General features: G+C 37.3%; 1 long non-coding RNA gene across 2 annotated transcripts; it reads left to right on the top strand.

Annotated features, from left to right (window-relative positions):
* Positions 1-1371: 1371 nt before the first annotated feature.
* Positions 1372-5521, top strand: LOC139118216 (uncharacterized). 2 transcript variants are annotated; one of them, XR_011548639.1, is made up of 4 exons: positions 1372-1505; positions 1882-2047; positions 2924-3047; positions 5358-5521. It is a non-coding gene; the product is annotated as an uncharacterized lncRNA (long non-coding RNA). The 2 variants fall into 2 exon arrangements; XR_011548638.1 differs by lacking the exon at positions 1372-1505 and having other exon boundaries at positions 1601-2047.

The following is a 5521-nucleotide window of genomic DNA, read 5'->3' as shown; positions in this document are numbered from 1 at the left end:
AACTGTTACATCTTGAGGCAGCACGCAAACATCGGTTCGAACTATGGCCCTAACACCCACATGAAGTGACACGGGCACATGGTTATTACAAGAGCTGAAATAACAGCTTAATATTGTACCTGGACTGTAGTCTAGAATGTAATCTTCATCAAAGTTTCAGAGGAAACGCATATATATATTAATATATTATATATATATATATATATATATATATATATATATATATATATATATATATATATATACACACACACACACACACACACACACACACACACACACACACCACACACACACACACACACACAAATGTATACAATGTGCCCTCCCGGTTATCACCATAATGGCTTTATGGCAACCTCTGAACTTGGGCACAGAGAGTACGGTTACACATTGTTGAGGATTGAATATATATATATATAATATTATATATATATATATATATATATATATATATATATATATATATATATATATATATATATATATATATATAATATATATATACATATATAGTGGCGACACCAGGCGTTCTCTGCGCTATGGAAGAAGTATTTACCGTAGATATTTGATCAGGTAGTTGAAAATAAAGCAAAAATGTGTTGCTTAAGCGAAGATAAACAGTAGTGTATTTCTAAGCTCTGATAAAACCAACAAATATATGCTATATAGTATTAGTCAGTTGCAATAAGCAAATGATCAATGTACCTAACAGCCGCTAAAAGGGGATAAGATAGGTACTTTGTACTGTAAGTTGAACTATTATTTTATTGTACTTTATCTAAGTATCCAACCTGACTTAAGCACCGATTATGGCAATAATTAACAATATTGAACCATTGCCTGCTAAGTGAAGTATCTCAGATCTTATCATTTATATTATGGAGTATCCTCATCTCGAGCAAAGAATATTAGAGAACGCGGTTATCTTGTCGATTTAAATTATTTAGTTGTATGTTTTTCCTGAACGGAATTCTGTATCGACCTGACCTGTCCTAAGTAAGGTTCAAGTGCTGTTTGTATCAAACGTGAGTGGGCTCCAAACGTTCTTTAATCACAGTAACCTAATTAAAACGAAGGGCTACATAGAACGCTGACAGTGATAAGGTTGTCCGGTTAGGTTGTCTGTGACAGTCGTTGCGACGAGTGAGGACCCAACAACCCCTAGCAGTATACAGACCTTTGTCGCCCTCACGTTCCGGAAAACCGTCATGTCGAATTTATTTTGAATTTAAAGGATAAGACAATACATCGAACCTGAATGCAAGTACAAACCGCACCCCGGGCGACAAGTGGCGAAACTGTGTACATAAAGTTGCCGAACACGTGGAGATGCATAGATATTATCTCCCGTCGATGTCATTTTATCTAGGACGACGTTGGGGGCGCTGTACTCAACCACCTGTTGGAGTCAAGTTGATTATTGTGTAAATGTTTAGTTTGCCCTCAGAGGTCTCCATTAAAGTAGCACCTACTTACGAGTGAAAACTGTTCAAACAAAAAAGGTAATTAGAAAATAGAATAATCTTAAACTTGCCATTTATTGCAGCTTTTAGATACGCATTTTTCCTCCGCTGGCAGCCCTTTGTTTACTTACTGCATTCTTTGACGAGAGGAAGTGGCCATCCCACATACCTGCGTCCGTTTATTTATCGTTTGCAGGTAAGAGAACTGATCGATAGCATTCATAGAATTGCTGTTTTTCAGACTAGGACAAGTCCGATTACACATCAGGTTTTTGTCTTGTCTGTATCCTCAACTCCATTGTCTTCTCAGAAGTCATATTTTTCGTCTGTCGTTACATTTGAGGTTTCTTGTAGTCGGTTGTTACCGTTCGAGTTACATTGTATTATCTCCAAACTTACGCTTCCGCTGTTACAGCCGAAATGTTACGGTAACTCATCGAGTTATGAAACCTGGCCAAATACTAACTGGTGACGTTGTTATGGGAACTGTCCTTCGGTACCCTGCTATCACTGAGAAGCCGAAAGTGAAAAACCTTAGAACGGTGTAAGCGTACCGGAAGAAGACTCTCAAATATCGAAAGGTAATACCACTTTACGGCAGCACGGGATGAGTATTTTCAGAAGCAGCGATGAAAGGTGGGGTCTTTGCCCTTGGCAACACAGAGTTGTCATCAAAATATTATCGTCCCCCTCCATTCGATGAGTACTTTGTAGTTATTCATAATCAAGCTTGATATTCATTACTATTATTAATTGAACTTTTAAAATTTCAGTGATACCAAAGTCACTCCCAAGGTCAAGTGCGTTTCTTTAACCTCTCCAAACACTGTCAGTCTTCATTTAATGCACAAAAGAAGTCATCCTCATCCTACTTTGATCACTTTTCTTCGTCTTCAAAAATCGATATTTCATCATTTTTGATATGTATTGTGCAATATGAAATTAAATTCCTTTCTCATAATACATACATATACATACATACATACATACATACATACATACATACATACATACATACATACATACATACATACATACATACATACATACATACATACATACATACATACATACATACATACATACATACATACATACATACATACATACATACATACATACATACATACATACATACATACATACATACATACATACATACATACATACATACATACATACATACATACATACATACATACATACATACATACATAAACATACATACATACATACATACATACATACATACTACATACATACTACATACATACATACATCATGTATGTATGTATGTATGTATGTATGTATGTATGTATGTATGTATGTATGTATATATATATATATATTATATATATATATATATATATATTATATATATATACACACATATATGTGTGTGTATTTTCTGTGTCTGTGTGTCTGTATATTTATTTAGTTATGTCTTCACATTTTAGTGGGTTGAATAGGCGTCAACAGTTCCAACAGCGACATGGTAGTTTGCAGTCATCACTGATGGTCTGAAAGAAACAAGATATTCAACAGTCCGGATACTGAGAGAAAAGCACTAGAGTCGTCGCTGTAAGCCAATGTTTCCTAATTTTCAATGCATCATTTGTGCTTGTAAGACAGGACAATAAGCCTAACGAATGCCATTTAGCAGGAAAGCGAAAAAACAGTCTGGTGACAGCCTATTTGACGGTAATTTCTGGCCAAGAATTGATTTTAAAGTCGCAAATGATCGTTTATAAACACTTTTGACACCTTATTATCTCAGGGACATACTTTTTATGCACATGTTTATATGCTTTGGTGATTTTGATTAGCGCAACAACCAGAGCAAATTATATCGTTATCTGACTGTAGCAAGTCTATTTACTTCGCTGTTCAATTTGTGGGATTCCAAAATTGCATTTTTACACCAGAACCATACGGGCTTTTGACCAGAGGGAAATAATTTAAATTGTTCCAGCCAATTTACCCAAAGGAACTGTTAAATGTGCCAAAATTTACTGATCGAGAACTAAACAGACATTATCTTTGAAACAATTAAGCCGTATCGTTCTGCATGTATCTTGTGTATATGTCACTTATTTATATGTGTCAATTTAATCGATCCTTGGGAAAAATTGCAAAGCTATGCCTCAAGTGCTCGTACTAATACAGTTAGGAAAGAACTAAAATAATCGTTCGTAATCGGTAGAAAATCTGGTCATCAATATGTTTTAAGTCGTATTGTACTACTAGTAATGATCTTTGATTTGTTTGAGTTCAAGAACACGCTTTCCACGGTTATCGCCGTTTGGGTAGACTGGGAAATTTCTGTGAAGTAAATATGGTTTTGTATTTCGACATTCCATTTCCTTGTTGTTCCGAGCATTGATACATTTTATCCATTCCATCTGCCTCCATTCCTGTCAAAGGACTCGTGGCAAAGTGGCGCTCTTGCCTAGTAAAAATCTCACACAAAATTCAAACAACATAAAAGGTGCAGCCAACGGAGCTATTCATCGAAACCGCTATTCCGGGAGCAATTTTTTGAAGCAGGGGAAATTTTAATTTCGCTTGGGCAGGGGACATATTTCTTAGCTGGCAGGGAGCAGATTTTAATTTTTTTGTCGGGCAGGGCAGATACCGGTTGATTGGCCTGGGAACCGGGATTGGGGAAAATCGAGGAGAGGGTAATTTACTTGTAAACCGGGCATTGGGGAAGTTAGGCTCTTTATAAATTAAATATGGGGAAAATCGACAGGTTTTTTCATCACAAGGTAGGGGAGCTTCATGTCTGCAGGAAATGATACATTTTTTTCCAGGGCAGGGGAAATCGACAAGTTTTTTCGCCACAGGGCAGGAGAGGGTCAAAAATTCACAATAAGAGGGGAAACAGCCAAAAATATGTGGGGAGTGGGTAAAAATGAAGTTTGAGTGCGGGAGGGTAAGTCGAAAAATTTTCAGTTGGAGGGCAAAATATGAACAGCTAATTATTAATTACCCTCTGGAATTAAATTAGTTAGTTTACATTACTTGTCCTGTACAATATATCTTATCATAATAAGGACCCCTTTAAAAGTGAATTGTTCGTTGGCTGCATCTGCCATAAGACCCAGTCTGTCTGTCTGTCTGTCTGTCTGTCTGTCTGTCTGTCTGTCTGTCTGTCTGTCTGCCTGCCTGCCTGCCTGCCTGTCTGTCTATCTATTAAATGTCTACCTGTCTGAATATCTCCATCACTATCTGTCGGTATGTCTCTACTGTTATCTGAGTAGACCTTTGACCCCCAGTACTTCTTTCATATTCATAAGGCAAGCGAACAAGGCCGGATTACTGCCATCTGTGGCAGTATAAATTTTAAGAACTTTCCATTAGTATGACACGATTGTCTGCCAAATCGTCGGAGACAATGCACTGTACAAAAATATAAATGTCGTCATGTTTTACACGTACTGATCTGTGATTAGATTGCTCTACATTCGTTCAGTGTTTTGATTTAGATGTAATCCACTTAATTCTGTTTTATTTGTTCGGGAATGAAGCAAAAGGCCAATAACATAATAAATCATAACCAAATAAAAACCTCAATTTTTTCATTGTATGTCTGTTGTGAGAACGTGCCTTTTCGTGTGTTTTTCGCTCGCGGGCAAACTGCCTCCAATTTTAAATGTCAACTAAGGTTAGGGCATAGGTAGAGGCTGAAGATCTTTCGTCTACTCAGGCTGTCCATGGTTAGTGATGTTCCCGGCAACTAGGTGTTTATTTGACTATATTCTAAAGAAAAAAGAGTCACAACTGTTGTCAATAAATGAGAAAAGTGACTTGAGGCCGCATCGAATCACATGAACCATTTATAACTCTGACCAAAAGCTGACGAAAAATACCATCTTTCTTGCCCCACAGCAGGAGCCTGCACAAAGGGCCTACACAGTTCAACTTTACCATGAAGTGAGCCCCCAACGGCGTCCGGGGTGAGTTCAGGCCTGGATTGGCAGCATATTTTGGTGTTTTTGTCTTCCTGAACTCACGGCGTGAATCACGGAAGCGACAAGAAAACCATCGGCAAT

The sequence above is a fragment of the Ptychodera flava genome, chromosome 19, assembly GCF_041260155.1.
Source record: "Ptychodera flava strain L36383 chromosome 19, AS_Pfla_20210202, whole genome shotgun sequence".
Lineage (NCBI taxonomy): Eukaryota > Metazoa > Hemichordata > Enteropneusta > Ptychoderidae > Ptychodera > Ptychodera flava.
This window is presented reverse-complemented; position numbering and strand designations above follow the sequence as displayed.